The sequence below is a fragment of the Pleurodeles waltl genome, chromosome 1_2 (genome assembly GCF_031143425.1).
Source record: "Pleurodeles waltl isolate 20211129_DDA chromosome 1_2, aPleWal1.hap1.20221129, whole genome shotgun sequence".
Classification (NCBI taxonomy): Eukaryota; Metazoa; Chordata; class Amphibia; order Caudata; family Salamandridae; genus Pleurodeles; species Pleurodeles waltl.
The window spans coordinates 985,903,573-985,923,087 of record NC_090437.1 but is presented as its reverse complement, the minus strand read 5'-3'; the positions used below and the strand labels follow the sequence as shown (position 1 = coordinate 985,923,087).

The 19,515-nt window shown below is 45.2% G+C and overlaps 1 protein-coding gene across 1 annotated transcript in view; it reads right to left on the bottom strand.

Moving 5' to 3' along the window:
- LOC138246875 (uncharacterized) overlaps positions 1-19,515 on the bottom strand; it is a 204,523-nt gene that overhangs the window by 177,516 nt on the left and 7,492 nt on the right. The window contains exon 2 of the mRNA XM_069201626.1: positions 393-437. The gene's annotated coding sequence lies outside the window, so the exon portion shown is untranslated. The remainder of the gene's footprint in view (positions 1-392; positions 438-19,515) is intronic.

Sequence of the window (19,515 nt, the reverse complement as noted above, 5' to 3'; positions counted from 1 at the left end):
GGGACTTATAAGTTAGTTCAATATGCCACGTAGGCAAATTGTACTATGTTTGAGGCAGAGAGCACAAGCACTCTTCCTCTTGTTAGCAAGGGTAAAGTGCACAAAGTCCTAAAGCCAACGAAAACGATTTCAGCCAAAACAGGGGAGTGAAGACAAAAAGTATGGTGGAATACGACGTCAAAGATGTCAGGTCTAACAATTACGTTGACATGTGTTTGCCTTTTCTTGTCATAAGCAAGCAAACAACATTTCCCTTGTCTTATTATTGACAAGGTAAAAACAGGCCAGCATAGTGTTTTTTACTTTGTGCAGAGGGATTCATAACACATGAAAATTGTAAAGTACTATCAATGACAATAATGAATATTGATAATAAATAGTAAGCATCATACCCACTTAGTTCAAGACTCACTCTTAATCCATGATTCACCGAAACACTGAAAAGGCAGGTAGTAGTATTAGTATAAGACAGTGTACCCACAAGTTTCTTATAGTTAGATCAAGAACAATTGGAAGGGCAAGTTAACACATTCCACAAGAACACACAGTGAAGAGCACACATGCTGAGAAGTCAAAGGCTATGGAGGAGCCTACTGCCTCATTGCAACAGGCTCCTCTGTGGCCTTAAACATACATGTCTTCTTGAAGCAAGTCCATTTGCTTGTGAGTGCATTTCATACACATGCAATTCAGAGGGGATTCAAGACACACATAGGTGATATTGGAACAAGATGTAGCAGATCCTGAATGGAAGTCTTACATTAATTCAGGAATTTAGATCAGGTGTCTTCTACCAGTCGATTGTGAGTTGCCAGTAGCCTCAAACACCTTCAGACACCTTCAGAGTGGCTCACAGCCTTGAGTTCATTATTTAATAAGCACAGGGTCACATTTCTCTTGAAAAGTTAAGGAAAGGCTGTGTTTATTTTGCATGATTATCATTAAGGTGCAGATAGAGTTGCCTGATAAGGAGCAGTGATCAGTCAGATTCATGAGCCCGGCTGGGACACAGAGATGAAGAACTAAGGCAGTGAGGTATTAAAATCTTAAATAAAAGTTGTTGTCAACTCAATATTGGAGCTTGAGAACAAAATTTCTGAATGCTTTTAAACAGGAATGATTTAAAATGAAAAGTTACCTTAATAATGGAGTTAACATTTTAGTTATCATCCATTTCAAAACATTGCAATTACAAACAGCAGTCCTCTTGCTTCCAGTGGCCAGTAGACACTGTGCCTTATGTATAACTTAAAAGTACAGACATTTTTTAAATTAGAGAAATTTAAAGTGAAGAACAATATTTCTGTGAAACATTAAGTCTTAATGTTTGCCTCCACTTTCAATTAGGTCAATTACATCTTAATTTTTTATGAAGCATATTTCTTCACTTGAAAGTCTTCCCATTTAAAGAAATGGCTGTATTTTTCAGTGATATATACCGTGTTGACAGGCGCCTGTGAGCAAGATCCCTGCTGTTTGTAAATGTGACACTTGAAAATGGGAGAAAATGCAAATTATGAGTTTTATGTAATCCATGTAAACATAAAGCTAAATCTTTAGTTTAATTTTCTCCCATTTCAAAGTCTTGCCTTTACACACTGCAGGCATCGTATTCCCAGTGGCAGGTATACTGGCGCCATAATTATGGCTGAACAATACAGCTATTATTTTAAGTGGGAGAAATTTAAAGTGCAGAAAAATGTGCCACATAATGAACATTTTGCAGAATATGTCTCTGCACCTTAAGTTTCTCCCATTTAAAAAAATGCTTTTATGTTTGCGTTATAAATGTAGTGATGCGAATATGGTGAAAGGTATGTCCTGTGCCACAAGTACATATGGCAAAGGCTCTGTCTGTATCCAAGGAGATTCTGAATAGAGCAGCAGTTGCCTTTACCCTGCCCACAGGGACTGGACTTAGCTGATTGGCTCCCTGAGTCTCTGCTGCACCTGAGATCCGCCCCCCCCCACCTGCTCTGGCTCCTTAAGTTTGTGGAGGGAAGGCCAAGACAGGCACCTCCATTTTGTATTCCTCTGTGCATCTCCCCTGTGTCCTGATACAGCCCAGTGTTCAAGGATTGCAAAAAGACCTAGGTAAGGAGCCGAAAGATGTTTCTGGGTAAATAGTATTATTTTGTTCAAAAAGTGTTTGTCTTACTGTGGACTCTCTGTATTTCAGGCAGCCTAGCCTCTTTTAAAGTGGTGTTTTTTTAAAAATCGTTTTTGCCGTGACTGTGTGAATTCCCTTGCTAGTTTGTGGCACCCCCCCCCCACCCCCTCCCCTTTTTTGGCCCCTATTCTTAGTAAAAAAGGCTACATACATCTTGCAGAGTGTGGTTTTAGGAGACAGTTTTAATCTGTTTGTGTGATTTCAATTATGCTTAAAAACTGTCTGCCCCCCTGTATTTTAGCCTTTAAAAAAAGCCAGATTTTAGAGTGTGCGCCCAGCACTATTGCAGTGTTTGTCTCTTAAACAATCTCCCCCTTACATGGAAAGTAGACTCTGCTAGCTTGGAAGTGTGGATTCAGCCTGTCTGTATCCAAGGAGATTCTGAATAGAGCAGCAGTTGCCTTTCCCCCTGCCCACAGGGACTGGAGTTTAGTTAACTTGCTCCTTATATAAGTTCCTTGTGGTTGTTGCATATGCTGTTGTGATAGGTTGTTGGGAGACGGTGTTTCATTGGTTGCTAGCTCCAGGGATGCAGTTGTGATTGGTGGATAGGGCTGAGATTCTGATTGGCTGTTGGTTCTACGGTTGTGATTGGTGGATAGGGCAGAGATTCTGATTGACTGTTGGTTCTAGGGCTGTGATTGGTGGATAGGGCTGAGATTCTGATTGGCTGTTGGTTCTAGGGCTGTGATTAGTGGATAGGGCTGAGATTCTGATTGGCTGTTGGTTCTAGGGCTGTGATTGGTGGATAGGGCTGAGATTCTGATTGGCTGTTGGTTCTAGGGCTGTGATTGGTGGATAGGGCTGGGATTCTGATTGGTTGCTGGTTTTAGGGCTGGGGCTGTGATTGGTGGTCAGGAATAGGGTTATGACTGGTGATTAGGGCTGGGTCTCCCATTAGTTGGCTAAATCACGGTTTGAAATTGGATTGGCTAGGGTTAGGACCAGCTTCTTATTGGCCAGTAGGGCTATAAAAGGCCAGGATTCAGGGCGTCTGAGCCCGGGCGTCTCAGCAAAAGGCGGCGAGGACAAGGGCAGTTGTCTGTTTGGGATGTTCGGGACAGGTAGGGACTAGGGACTAGGGCCAGAAATGCTGCCCAACTCACAATTGACCAGGAATGGTTTCAGCCCCTATACATCCCTCACCATGCAACCACATATTCTACAAAGGCATCCAACTCATGCATCACAACCTGACCACAGACGGATTGCATTGCCCCATCACCCAACACAATACCCTATATACAACACATATACACATACCCCCCACAACTACTCCAGTCAAACACCTGCATTCTCACAGCAAACACTACTCTGTCCCCTCCCACTAACACTACCTGCCACCACCCACACAATACAAAACTACAACATACATTTCTCTCAGTTGCAGTTTCCCAGATACACACTCTCTGCTGATACTAACCAACAACACTATCCGCTGTTCGCTCCACACAGACCACCTGTCATCATAACAATGCCCAAACCCTGCATTCAAACACATCATCTACAAACACTCTTCCCCTCTCCTCACCAATTACACACAACCATACAATCCCCACATTTCACTCCACCACACATATTACCTCTTCCGGTCATCTCAACTAATACTTACTTCCCTGACACACACCCATCACCTCTTACACACCTCATACATTCATCTCCAAAACACATCAACACCCCATCTAACACTCAAATTCCACTTAGCAGCACTAACTCACATACAAATCCCTCACCAAAAACAACTACACCAATATCCCCTCTCATTATTCCACAAAAACAATACCGACCACAAACATCAGCACATCAAAGCAACACAAACTTACATTACACTCATCGTCATACCCACTCCCACCCCCAGGACTACACAAAGGATACAAATTCCATCCTATCTCCACCTCTACACCCCCACTCTTCACAAACACCTACCACAAGCACCACAACCCAGCAACTTTCATTCACTCGCCTCTCCTCCATTGCACAATTTATAGCCTTACATCATGATCCACATGCTCCTCCACCACCCCTAACCCATACTCCATCCACACTAAACAAACACAAACAAAATAAAAAACATGCCACTCATAGCAACCTCGCATCCCCTTGTCTGTTACATAATAAAACTACCCTACAAAAAACACTACACTCCTCATGGCTCCCTCAGCCACCAAGTCCACCACCCACACACACAGACCCAACAAAATGCCTCCTTAACCTGCTGGAAGAGGAGCACTATATTGAAAAGCAAGACTATTATGAGCCTCAAACAGTTATCACAACTAGCAACACTCCTGCTTCAAGCTCACATTACACTACTTACCCTTCTACTAAACAAAACAACACTACCACTAACACACCTTATCTAAACTGCCAGCTCATAAATGCTCGATCACTCTCAAAAAACAAGCACCACATCTACGACCTGCTCACAGACACACAACCTGACTTACTATTCATTACGGAATCCTGGTTGGGAGATGACATGGCACCAGTGTTGCACGAAGCCCTTCCTCCGGGCTATCAAACCATCACACAAAACCGTATAGGCAAGAGAGGCGGTGGACGAGCTAATATATTCAAACAGGCAATGAACCTCAGTAAAACAGACAACAAGGTTGGGAAGCCCTCCTTACCAGATGCCACCCTACTCCAACTTCCTCCTGTAACTTTCTCCTCCTTTACAGACCTCCACCTAACAACTCCACTTTCCCAGATGCTTTTCTTGACACAGTCTCAAACCTTATTACACTATACTCCAATCTATGCATTCTTGGGGATCTAAACATTTGGTTTGACAAACCCAATATGCCCCATCCAAAAGCTATCACCACTGGCCTACTCGCATTGAACCTACATCAGATTGTACACAATCCCACACACATCGCTGGTCACATCCTAGATGTCATTTTTGCTAAGCCTGAACTTGTTACTATTCATAACATCACATCAACCACCTGGTCAGACCACCATATGATAACTTTCCGACATACAACTCCACAAATCAACACACCCCACAACTACTTACACACATACACCTATCGACCATGTAGAAAACTCAATTTGGATCACTTAGAAACACAACTAACAGCAAACACAGATCTAGATACAATTAATTCTGTACCAAAACTTTATGAGTGGCTACAGGAAGCTTTTGATGTCCTAATACCACTCAGAAAAACTAAACACAACAAAAGAAAACCAACACCTTGGAGAAACACAGAACTTAAAAAGATAAAGCAACAAATCAGAAAGTTGCAGCGGACCTGGCTCAAAACAAACAACAGTCAAGACAAACTGCAGCTACACAAACTTAACAGGATATACAAATCATCAATCAAAAAAGCTAAAAAAAGATACCACTCAGACAGAATTCAAAATGCTCAATCTACAACCAAGGAATTTTATAAAATTCTCAATGAATTTCGAAAACCTCCATGCATGGAAGGAAGTCATCCCACCACTCAAGATTTCACAAACAAATTGGCAACTCACTACACAACCAAGGCAGACACATTGGACTCCTATTTAAAACAGAAGAAAACCATCAGCACCAACCCCTTTACTAAAATACCCTTTAAGAATAAACCACCCCAACCTCTACAGTCCTTCAAACAAATATCCCAGGATGAATTTATGGATTTGGTCAAAGCAAGCAGACCTTCTGGTTGCCCTTCTGATGCTTGCCCACCACAAATCTTCAAGAACATCCTGCTATCTACTTCTGCTGCCACACCTGTAAGAAGAATCATCAACAACTCTTTAACTTCAGGAACGTTTCCTGCAGACCTCAAAAAGGCATACATACGACCATTATTAAAGAAAACAAACCTAGACCTGCAAGACCCCAACAACTACAGACCAATCACAAATGGACCTTTCCTGGGCAAATTGATAGAAAGAGCAGCATTCGCCCAGATGTCACAATTCATTGAAGACAATTCTATACTTTCAGACTTCCAAACTGGATTCCGCCCAGGAAGAAGCACTGAATCGGCACTCATGGCAATCTGGGACGATCTTAAAAACACAGTCGACCAAAATGGAGTTGCTGCACTACTTCTCTTGGACCTCTCAGCTGCCTTTGATACGGTTGACCATGACACCCTAACTCAAAGACTCCATGAAGCCGGCATACAAGGGATTGCTCTCGACTGGATTACTTCCTATCTTCAAAAAAGAGAGAATATCATCCACTCGCCCCCCTTCTCGTCTGAACCCTACCTCACAAAAGCAGGGGTCCCCCAAGGGTCAATCATCTCACCTTTGCTTTTCAACATCTACAGGATATCTTTACCAGAACTGATCAATGATTTCCATCTCACATGCTACAACTATGCAGATGACACACAAATACTACTTAAATTAGAAGACCCCAAAAACATTGAAAACTCACAAATCTTCAGTTGCCTCAGAGCCGTTGATCAGTGGATGACCTGGAGCCATCTCAAACTAAATACCTCCAAAACAGAAATACTCATATGTGGTGACTGGAAAAATTATGACCCTCTGTGCGTCTGGCCTGACGATCTCGGACCACCTCCTCAATTATCCAAGGAAGTTAAAAACCTAGGAATCACCATGGATTCCAAGTTAACTATGAATGCCCAAGTAGACAAATTAGCACGCACAAGCTTCATCACCTTAAAGACTTTACGACGCATCTTCCCCCACCTCGGATTTCGACACAAGGTGCAAGCTACTATCTCGCTTGTACTATCCAAACTGGATTATGCCAATAGCCTCTACCATGGATCATCTCTATCTGTTATGAAAAAACTGCAACGTATCCAGAATTCCGCAGCTAGGCTACTACTACATATAAAGCCGCAAGCCCACATCTCCCCTGCCTTGAGAGCACTACACTGGTTACCCGTTGCCAGAAGATGCACTTTCAAGCTGCTTTGTATCACCCACAAAGCTATACATGGAACAGGACCGCTTTTTATCAGAAAGAAAATTACCAAATACATCCAACAAAGAACCCTCCGCTCAAGACTGGCACCCCGCCTTAGAACACCACCATACAAGAAAAAGACTATAGGTGGTACATCCTTCTCCGTCCAAGCAGCCAAACTATGGAATTCATTACCCCAACTATAAGAGCCACAGATAACTTTCTTGTCTTCAGAAAACTATTCAAGAGTTGGCTCTTTCCTTCATAACCACCTTTTTCAAACAACTATGAACTGCATATGCCTATGTGGATACATATTTTTTTCAGATTATATGTATATTTCTATTTATTTATAGTTTATTTGGAAAATATGTATTGCTACTATGTTATAACAATAAAATACACACACACTCTGAACCTGTCTGGCTAAGTATTTTTTACCCATGATTCTAATTATGTATTGTATGTGCATATGTGTGTGTATTCATGTGTGTGTGTGTGTATACATATATATATATTTATATATATATATGTATGTATGTGTATATGTTGTTTCTGTTCTTGGCATGTTCGTGGATCATTGCATGGCTCCTGGTTTTTGGGTTGTTATACTAGATATCTATGAATTCCTGCTCTCATCTTATCACACTTATCTACTCATCACTCTTATGTCATGTCTCTATCATACTATCCTCCATTCTCACTCTGACTCATCCCAAATCCCTTCTACCACTTTCATCTCCTAAATATCTCTGCCTAAACTCTTCCCTCCACCTCCACATCTAACTCACCAAATCTCACTCTACCTCTGTGACCTCCCACACAACCCTACTAAATTCTCCTGCATTCATCTCACCCTGCTACTATGCTCTCCCTAACCCTTCCACATACTCTTCCCCCTCCGCTCCCCTTTACTCATCCCAAGCCTTTGGGTTGAGTAAATGAAGGATATACTCCCAATTAACCCTTCTGGATTTCTTTCCTCCTCCACCCCGCCATTACTCCAGTCTAACTAACAAACTCTCATATCCGCGGCTCAAATTAACTCATAATAATACTAAAACTGTACTCATTATTTAACGATACTAATCCATCACTAATTCTTTTTGGGTTCCGGAGTAGCGTGCTACTCATCGAAAAGCGCTTCGACGCCTCGTCAGGGGTAGTAAGCGCTATATAAATACTATTATAATACAATACAATACAATACTCACACATGTTCATACATCCCAAAAGACCACTCTCTCACTGACACACATGGCAGCCCTGTCACAGTGCCCCTAGTCAAAGTATTTTGTTCAAACCATAGTATAAGCATATTTGACATCAATTACGTTTCGGTGCTTTTTCTGCACACGCCCTTTTTGCATAATAATGAACACCAAACATGCCAGTCCTTCAAATATTTCATTGTTATTGCGGTTGGGAGAGAATTAAATGGACTCCTTGTTAACATGAATGAGGCATGATTGGGATGTAAGGTAGAAGGTTTTTTCTTGAGTAAAGGTTTTTAAAATACACTTCATTCGGCGCCGTCATTTCTTTTCTTAACTGGAATAAACCTGCACGGAAATGGCACTTAGATGGCGGGCAGCTCACTGGCGCCCTCTTTAGACCTGAGCGCGCCCACGCAGAGCAAGCGTTCCTGGGACACTTGCTGACAACTTATATGTGAGAGTTAATTGCGAAGTAAATACTTCACGGTGTAGAAAACACTGTTCTGAGGAATGCTTTCAGCAACGTGTTTCTTACGACTGGGGAGTACGACTGTATTAGGTATTGGTGTGTTTATTAACGACTGTTTGCGGTGTTTACAGATTCATGACCCACATGCGACATTCACACCTCGCTTACTGCTTACAGAGCTTTTCTCGAAACGAATGATAAGTGCTGATGACGTGGTGATTTCTTGCTACAAGTTGCAGATACCTCTATATCTCTGTACCCAAAGACGTACTAACAATGAAGTTATTTTTAAAGAGGAGTGGAAACTAAAAGGGGCCTGTTAGGTTTATGAAAATGATTTATTCGAATATTCTCAGTGCTTTAAACGGGATGAAAAAAGTGAGGGTCTCTAGAAATCGTGGGGCAAAAGTAATATAGCTAGTAATTTTATAACATTTTCATTCTGAAATATAGGTTGAAAATAGGTTTAATTAAACATTACTGAGGTTTGCGGAAGAGGTAGTGATCTTTCAAGTGTCTCAATCACTCCCGCTCTCCGCCTGACAACAATTCCCTCTGCAAACTCTCTCTCTGGTAATGACAGCCTTTCTCTCCCAACACCTTTCTGAAATTTGTATATCTCATACATCATCTTTTTCCTCATCAGTGCTGTCTTTTAACCCTCGTTTTCCTCTGTACATATTCCCTTTCATCTCCTTCCACTTAAGGACCCCCCATACACCTAACCCACCCACATCTAAGCACTGCATTTTCTTTTACTTTGGCAATTACCATATTTCAACAGCTGGGCACCTCTTTTGCAGGCTTTACCCAAATTTCAATAGGCACATATGTAATCATTGCTCTATATGTCATGTGCTCTGTGAAAAAAAATCAGAAACACACCTGGAAATGCAAACACTTTTAGGGAATGCCCGATGAGGTAACTGTGAAATGTGAACAGCAGCTGGATCTCTGACATGTATCAACTTAAGCATTTTCAAGTAATTTTTGTGAAATGTATCAGTGTTTTGCCTGGTTAAGTTTAGGACATTAGTATAGGGGCCCAAAAGGAACCCGTGTTTATAATCAGCTTTTAATTACTAATAGGTCTGAGATCCGTCAGGACCAGTTCCACACTGTCCTTGTCTCCCCTACACTGCCGTTGCCTCGGCCACACTACACTTTCCACCCACACAGTGGCCTTGACACTTCATCCATTCATGTACAACCAATCATCGAGCCATCCATCCACCCACTCTTCCATCCTTGTATTCAGTCACTTTAAACTAGCCACCATGCCCTCATCTACAGATTGATCAAACAACGGAATCGTTTCATATACATCCACTCGCCCACCCACACATGCACCTAAATACATCCTCACTGCAGAAACACCTTCATTTGTAAGCCGCATCTATTGACTGGCATTTCAAACGCTTGTTTAATGTTTTGAAAGCTGGTTTTGCACTGCCTGCTGCAAGGGGAATAGACAAGCACTACCTGTACAGCAATGAGAATAGTGCCTAGGGATTAGTTCTCGAGGTTTCAGAGAGCGTACATTTCTGTTGTATAAATACATGATAAGTCTAGCACTCATTGTCCTAAAGAAGGATCTGCCACAAGGGTGTGAAAGGTTGGTTGATAGTGAGCAACGTTTTGTGGTCCTGCTTTGGTTTCCTCACTCAGCCCCGCCTCCATTCCTATACATCAGTCCAGCAACTCGGTCAATCAAAATGAAACTGGCACATTATGATTAGCCATGTAGTAGGTCGGACGTTGTCAATTAAACTGTGTATATGAGTCTGTCAAGCACATCAGTTGATGGAGGATTTGTAGGGAGGCAATATGGCCCCATTGTGGAAAGGAGAGCCAGGATTGGTGCGACCACAGGAGTTAGGTAAGTAAGACATGTATTATGCTTCAGGGTTGGCTATGGTGTACATGCATTAATGTGTGTATGCGTGTGCATGCACATGCACATGTATTTGTGAGGGTATGTCTTGTGTTGTTATGTGTCTGTAGATGTTTGCAATTCATTGCCATTGGATGAGAGTGTCTCTGTGTGCGTCTGTGTGTTTAAATTTGCATTTACATGTGTTTGTGTCCCTCAACATGGCAATATTCTGCTTAGTGGGCCATGTGACTTGAACTCTAAGAACGTGGGCTATTTAGAGCATCAGGTGCCCATGCCCTTTACTAGGACCACCTTTGACTTAATGGAAATTACCCCAGACATTTTATTGGTAATTCTTAGCACACTGTGGGAAATTACAGCATGATGGGCACCCAAACTTTTAGAGGGTATAGGGTAGAAAGTTAATTAGGTAATCATTAACTAACAATCAGTTATTACATTTTTATTAACTATTTAATTGATTATTAATTACATAAATTGTGTAATCATATATTTTAGTTATATTTTAGATGCATGATGCTGAGTTTGTAGGGTTAGAGGGTGGGAATTTAAGTTGTAATTAACAATTATTACTTTATTATACATTTTTTTATTGATTATTAATTATCTTAGGTGACCAGAGCGCCATCCTTCTGCAGCATCACAGACGATGAAGGGACTAGATCGGAAAGTGTGCAGCTAATGTGAAAGCTGTCTATATCTGACACCGAAGATCAAGCGGATTGTGGAAGTCCCAAGAATAACTTCACCACATGTGATTGAAGTTCATGTTTGGGCTATTTTAGGGTGTTGTTTCACATAAATTTGTCAAAGAAAGGATTGGTGGGGGGTTTGTGCGTTCGTAATCTTTTAGCCATTCTTTCTAATACTCCCGTGTACACTCCTAATATCCATGCCTAAAGATCAGAGCGGTGCCTCCGTTTGTAGCATTAAACAGTCGATAAAAGCACTTGAATCAATCTAATGCAAAGAAAACGTACTTGGTCAGCTTTTAATTTCACTGTTTGGTGCCTTTTCAGAAGGGGACCGTCTGACCATACGTAAATCAGTTTAGGATCTGCCCAAAAGGTGCTGTTCATCCAGAATTGCCAGAATGTGTATCCGAGCAGGAAAAGCAATCTCAGTTGCATTTTGGTCTTGCTGGGCCGCACTGGCGTGGTGCAACTTTAATATGGTACCGTGGGCCAGACAGAACATGTGTGGGTGTCTGGACGTCTCGGGCAAAATATCAGGGTTTGTTCAAACAGGCGGTTTGAAAGCTGAAATTCTGGGCCATGGAGAGGTGTCTTATAATAGGCTAGAATATCTAATGTCTCTGTTTCCCTCTCCCCCAGTAAACAGTTTGGTGCCCGGCGTTTTTCTCTGCTTCAGGTTAATTCTCACTAGATGGGATTGCTGCAATAGGTTTTTTTAAACAACGTGATAACGACAGTTAAAGCTTTTAATATGCTGTCCATTTTGATTTTTGATTGTAAGCATTCTTTGATCTTTTAAAGTTTTTTTTATTACGTAATTCTATGTCAGGACTGGAGGCAAGGATTATGCTTATCTTTCTCGACTTTAATAAACAGCAGCCAACATAAACAGGAAGATTAACAATAATAAACTACTGATCCCATGAAACTTTGGGTATCAGTGAAGAACAATAAAAAAATACCCAATGAAACAGCAGTCAATATGGCGGAACCAATCAGCAATAAACAGTCCCAAATATAGTCAGTCGTTAGTGTTTCCAGCTCCTCTTTCTTCACTGCTAGCAGCCAAAAATAAGTCGTATTTTTCTATCCATTGCCTAGAATTCTTGTAAAATTTCTTCTCTTTGGGTTGTGGTACTTTCATATTTTATTTATTCCTGATTCTCCTTCACCCGCTCTTTCACGACTGAATTTTACTGTTTGAAACTCAGCTGTGAGTCGGACACCAGATGGCGTCTGGCTGACTAGCTCGCGCTAATATGGAGGGGCCCGCGGAGAGGAAGAGACGCAGTCTAGTCTCTCCGCGGGCATTTTCGGGAAAAGGAAGTGGCGCGCAAGGCACCTCATTGGGTTAAAGGTCAGTGGGGGTGGGCTTTTAGTTAGGAGATATAAGGGGGGTGGAGGGTCAGGTCGACCTCTTCACTGCGCCGACTTAGCGTTAGGAGGGTCGTTTAAATAGGCAGAAGGAGGTAAGGAGGCAGGGCATTTTAAGTGGGGTAGTTAGCGCTGTGGGGGGATATTGGCAGCTAGGCCCAGCGACTCGAGGAGTATTTAAAAAGGGAAGGGCACCGGGAAGGGGAGGCCGGCTCCTTCGGGCACTGACACGAGCGTCAGAGACGGGGGAAGCGCCCCCCCCCCCTGGGCATTTATAGGCCAGCTAGCAACCGAAGCTGGAACGGGGGAGGCCGACCCTTAGGCATCTTACAAACAGCGCGCGGAGACACGCGTCGGCACGAGGTGGCCCCCCGGGGCTTACAGCACCACGTGGAGACGCGCTGCAGTAGATCAGCAGGCACAGGCCTTGCTGACACGGAGGCGCCGCCACACCCCAGCGCGGGGCCACAGGATAGGTAGGAAGCGCGCTAGGACCGGGGAGGGCCCATCGGGCACCCAAAAAAAAAAAAAAAAAAAAACTTTCCTTGGCAATAAATTGGTTTAGGCAACGGGCCACCTCCCCAGCATAGGGGACTTTACAAGGGCACCCAGAACACGGGCGTAAGCCAATTTGGGTACACAAGGGTACCAAAAAATAAATAAATAAAAAGTGGTTAAAAAATTTAAAAAAAAAAAAATAAAAAAAATATATATATATATATATATATATATATATATATATATATATATAATAATAATAAAATAAAATAAATACAAAACTGAGATATTGGCACAGAGATACAACAGGGAATCAGCTAGTAAGACCACAGCAGAACAACAGTAGACAGCCCAGCCGGAAACATGGCCACAGGCCACGACGCCGAGGCAGTAAGGGCCGCACTACGCGTTTTAGGAGAAGCAGGCAGGGCGGATCTACTCAGACCAGGGGTCCTAGACCAGGCCTGGGTGGGGATGACACGCCCCAGCAGGGCGGCATCGGGGCGGGTAGCGGCAGCAATAGCGGCATGTGAGTCACAGGACTCTGATGGGGAGAGGGATGACGTATCTGTAGCCCCTGGGCAGGGCGCAATTGCGCAGCAGGCCCTTCACGGGACCCAGAGCCCGCTGATGTTTGGCGGCGAGACACAGGTCACGCAGGACGCAGGGACAGCTAACGCTCAGGCAGGCGCGGACCCAGCAAGCAGCGGAGGCCACTCTGAGGGGGGGGCTGGGGACGACAGGCACAACAAGGAGGCAGAACAACCCATACCGGGGATCAGTGGGGATTTCGCCCCCCTAGATTTGTCATACCACAGGGGGGAGGGCCCCAGCCCTGGTTTTTTCGGGGCGGCCGTAAAGAAAAGAGGAAAATATGCCGGAAGACACAGGGGTGGCCCAGGGAGGGCCAAGGCAGCGCCTCGCCAGGCGCGGGGAGGAAAAGTTAAGGCAGCACAGGGAGCAGGCACCGTGGGGGACCTGAGCCAACACACGCAGGGGGCCTGGGACCAGGCAGAGACATGGGATTTAGAGGCCAGGATAAAGGAACAGCGCAAGGCCGTTGCAGAAACAGAGGCCAGGTGGGCTCAGCTATGCAAGGACAGGGACGAGGCACAGGCCCGCAGCGAGTCAACCCCAAAAACCAGTGAGGCCAGGGGGCAGGCAGGGACACGGCAATCAGGGCAGGGAAGTGGAAGCTGGGTATGGGTGCCACAGGCAAGGGGAGAACAGAGACAAGAGGCTCGAGCGGCCGAAGGGGCAGTAGGCGCAGTGAAACCCGGTGACGCAGACGGTCACGGGGGCAGAAGGGTAGCAATGCCAACGATAGAGGTTGGCAAGAGACGGAATACGCCGACTGAGCGCAATACGGCTCAAACGCGTTGGCACGAAGCTCTGGAGGGGTCTGCGGCGGCCTTCTCCACATCGAGGGATCATGGACATCGTCCCGAGGACACGCGTCATGCGCTTTTGGAAACAAGTGCGAGTACATCAACTAATACTAGAGATTTCGGCCAGCGAAAAGGCCAATGGGAAGGAGATGATGAACTTGAACTGGATTATGAGGAGGAAGGGGATGAATGGGAGGACGGCGAAATACGTGATTGGGAGGTGAACACAGTGACAAAGGGTAGCGGGCGAGGGCGCAAGAGCGGCGCAACCTCTTCGTGCTCTGTTTTACAGGTGGCAGCTCCGCTGGAAGGCCCAACTGGTGGTCGGCAGGTTACGCCGCGTGGCAGAAGCCTGAAAAGAATACCAAGGAGTTTGGGAGACACCGCTGGAGGTAAGAATTGGTGGTCAGTGTGGGGAGAAGGGAGTGGGATAATAAAGGAGGCTAACACAAGAAGGTCCATTGGGGTAGGAGACAGGTGTATTTTAGAAAAGGCAGGTGATGGCGACATTCAGAAGACGGTCGAGAACAAAGAAAAAGAAGGCTCTGCCGCTAGTGGTACGGCCGCGACGGGAAAGGTGGATACGGGAGAAAAGACGGTAGAGGACAAGGAAGGGGGAGGTCACAGAAGAAGACTGCCGTACATGGGTTTGGCCATGCCACTAGGTTCGCATGTGACCGAAAAAACAAAAAATAAAATATGGAAACACGAATATGTAGACGTGTTTAAACTGTTGCATAGGGACATACAGGCAAAGGAAGGGTCCAAGGAGGAGGAATGGGAACTAGCACGTAGGCCTCGGGTGCCGATAACAATGGATAACTGGACATCGGCCTTTTTGATATTCGCCAGTATATACTGCGAGAAATACCCGGACAGGGCCATTGCACTTTTTAAATACATGGATATAATTAGGAAGGCCCAAATGCATTTTGGAGGTTTCGCATGGCTCAGTTACGATGAGGAATTCAGGGCCCGGGTGAGTGTCAATCCGGAGAAACCGTGGGGTGACGTGGACCCCGAATTGTGGATGCAATGGATGGCATCGGCGCAGACAGCGGCGTCCACTCACACTGCGAGTGGCCTGCCAGTGACTTACAAGCCCTTTCAAGCTCACCCCGCCCAGGGAGGGGCGGGCAATACCACTAAGACAACAGGGACAACAGCAGGGGCTTGTTGGAACTTTAACAAAGGTTTTTGTTCCAGGGCACAATGCAGGTTCAAGCACGACTGTTCCAAGTGCGGGGGCCGTCATCCAGTCACCCAATGTTTCTCCTTGTCCAGCCCAGCTGAACAGTGGAGGGCTGCTAGAGGGAGAGGGGGGCATGGCACTCCTGCGCCAAAAGGGGCCTACACCAGTTAGACTGGAATTTCTGTTACCATGGTTGCATAGATACCCAGACATGGATAAAGCGCGTCTACTCAAATGGGGTTTTAGAGAAGGTTTTAGAATAGGTTACCAAGGCCCTCGGCAACGTAGATGGGCTGACAATTTGCGGTCAGCCAAAGAACGCCCGCAGATAGTGCATGAAAAATTGGCAAAAGAGGTAGCCTTAGGCAGAATAGCAGGCCCATTCTCTGGGTGGCCAAGTGACACCCTTATGATATCCCCCTTGGGAGTGGTACCCAAGAAAGCACAAGGAGAATTCCGGTTGATTCATCATTTGTCTTGGCCGGAAGGGACGTCGGTCAACGACTTTATTGCCCAAGAGGACGCAAAAGTAATTTACGCATCAGTTGATGATGCAATAAAGTTAGTTTTAAAATGTGGCAGGATGGCGGAATTGGCAAAATGCAACATTCAATCAGCTTTTAGACTGCTCCCTATTCATCCGGCAGATTTTGACATCTTGGGCATGCAGCTGGATGGCAACATATATGTGGACAGGGTGCTGCCCATGGGCTGCTCGATATCATGTGCTCTGTTTGAGACTTTCAGCACCTTTTTACAATGGGTTTTCGTAAGAGCAAGTGGTCATAGGTGGGTGACGCATTACCTAGACGATTTCCTATTCGTAGGGCCAGCGGCATCTGGGGCATGTGGGCGGGCCCTGGACGCTTTCCAAAAGCTGACACAACAGGCAGGTGTGCCTTTGGCTCCAGAAAAAACAGAAGGCCCAGTGCCGATTTTAACCTTTTTGGGTATTGAACTGGATACAAAAAATTTGGTCGCCAGGTTGCCAGAGGCAAAAGTGGGCGAAATGCTAGATTGCCTGGCGGAGGTGCGCACTTTGCGCAAGATGGACCTGAGAATGGCTCAGAGGCTGTTAGGATACCTTAATTTTGCGTGCAGGGTAGTTAGGGGAGGTAGAACCTTTTGTAGGCGTTTGGGACTTTCCATGTCAGGTGCTGTGCTTCCGCACCACAGGATACGAGTATCATTGACGTTACGAGAAGACATTAGAGTGTGGGAGATTTTTCTGAGACATTTCAATGGAGTGCTGATGTCTTTTGGAGAGTCGGACACGGTATGGCAAGTACAAATTTTTTCAGACGCAGCAGGAGCATCAGGTTTTGGTTTGTATTGGGACGGGAGGTGGTGTGCGGAGACATGGCCGGCATCTTGGATGCAGCAAGGGAGAAGCATCGCCTTTTTGGAGTTTTTTCCCCTTTTAGTTGCACTGGCAGTGTGGGGTCAAGAATTAGCTAACAGGACAGTGATTTTTCAGATAGACAATATGGCAGTGGTAGAATTGGTCAATAGACAGAGAGCAAGGGACCTCAGAGTTTTGCGCTTGTTGCGCCAGTTCATGTTGTTATGCCTGTCATTGAATGTTATTTTTAAAGCTGCACATATACCGGGGATTTACAACAAGATTGCAGACTCACTATCTCGTTCACAGTGGCGGCGTTTCCGCGAATTGGCACCTGGAGCGGATCAGAACAAGACTGTGGTCCCGGCAGACATCTGGGAATGGGGGGCATGATGATCACAGGGCTGGTGGAGATGTCATTAGCAGTATCCACGCGGCGTAATTACAGAATGGCATGGTTGGAGTTTCAATCTTTTGAACAGTTTTGGGGCAATTTCTGGGCACAAAGCCTGCCAATGCTTGAAGCCAGGACTAGACGTTTCGTGCTTTTTCTGATCGGGGAGGGTTTATCTCCAGCCACAATTGGGGGAAACTGGCCGGTGTGTCTTTCTATGGCAAATTGTTTTTCGGTTATGATCCAGCGCGCAATGACTTATTGGGCAAAATGCTGAGGGGATGGAGCAAGGTTAGAGCGAGCGGAGACAAACCAGCAAGGGAGCCCATTACTTTCGAAATGTTGGTAGAGATGGTACAGGTGCTACCAGTTTGTTGTAGCGATGAATACGAGGTGGGCTTATTTAGGTTATGTATGTTGTGGATGTTTTCTGGCGCATTTAGAGTATCAGAGTTGTTGGGGGTGGGAAAAGAAATCGGGGTAAGGAGAAAAGAGGTATGCGTGCATAGAGACAGGTTGGGGATATGGTTAAGACGGTCAAAAACTGACCAGCTGGGGAAAGGCAAATGGATATGGTTGAGAAAGGGGGGTGTGGAGTTAGCTTGCCCGGTTGAGGAATGGGTCAGTTTCAAAGCCAGATGGCCAAGGGCAGGTGAAACAGGTGTTTTTATGCATGCGTCAGGAAAGAAGCTAACGAGTTACCAACTTTTACAAGTTATGAGAATGGCCCTTGGAAGGATAGGGCGGCGCGCAGGTGACTATGGAACGCACTCTTTTAGGATTGGCGCGGCAACAGAGGCGGCACATTTGGGATGGGATTGGGCTAAGATCAAGGCCATAGGGAGATGGAAGTCGAGGTGCTGCGAGAGATACGTTAGGCTGTGAAGGATACGGAACAGACAGAAGAGGAGGGATGGGGGTGGAGGGGAGTTTGTGTATCCAGGCAGTTGTTACAATGTTTTTTCTTTACAGGTTGCGTGGCTGGGCCAGAGAAGGGAAAGATGACGACATGGTTGGTCGGCCATTCGTTTGTGCATTGGGCGGCGAAATTTGCAGAGAAGCAAATTTACGGCAGATCATTGGGACTGCCCAGCAGAAACCATGAAGTGCGTTGGTGGGGCAAGAGTGGTATGAGGTGGGGGAGCCTGCTTCCATTTATCACGAGTAACTTGCCTCAGTGGGGGTGCCCAGATTTGTTATTGATACATCTGGGGGAGAATGATCTGGTGAAACTATCGGGGCTCACTTTGATTCAACTGATGCAGAGGGATTTGGAACTTTTAAAACAAAAACTATGTGGAACATGTTTGATATGGACGGAATTTGTGCCGAGAAGGGCTTGGAGAGGGGCTATCAATCATGGAGCCATAGAGCGGGCTCGGAAAAAATTGAACAGAGCTATGAGAGTTTTCTGCTGGGCCCAGGGGATCAAAGTTCTGAGACACGGGGACATAAAAGAACAAGAACAAGTTTTGTTTCGCGATGACGGGGTCCATTTATCACAGTTGGGCAATGTATACTATATCACAGAACTGAGACTGATGTTAGAAAGCGTATGGGGTACAAATTTGTGTACCCGGGAATAAGAGAGGGTGGGGCAGCGAAACGCCTCACGGGTTTCTCTGGATGGCAGGAGATGGGGGAGGGTGGAGAGCCAGGTGCGGGCTTGTCCACCCTTCCAGGGGGAAAAACAAGGATTTGAAGGATCAGAGCGGGGAGGGGTAGGCTACAGGCAGGGAAGGCATGGGAAGAATTGGGGAGTAGATACGGTAGGGAAATGGAAGGGAGATATTTTAAGGAGAAAATAAAGGAAAAGGAATTGTTTAAGTTAAAGTCTGTTTAAAAGGAGATATAGCTAAATGTTTAAGTAATGATGTTTAAAACCTGTTCTAATAAATGACCTTTTACACCAACGAGAGCGTCACGTATGTATGTCCCGATGGAGGGGCCCGCGGAGAGGAAGAGACGCAGTCTAGTCTCTCCGCTGG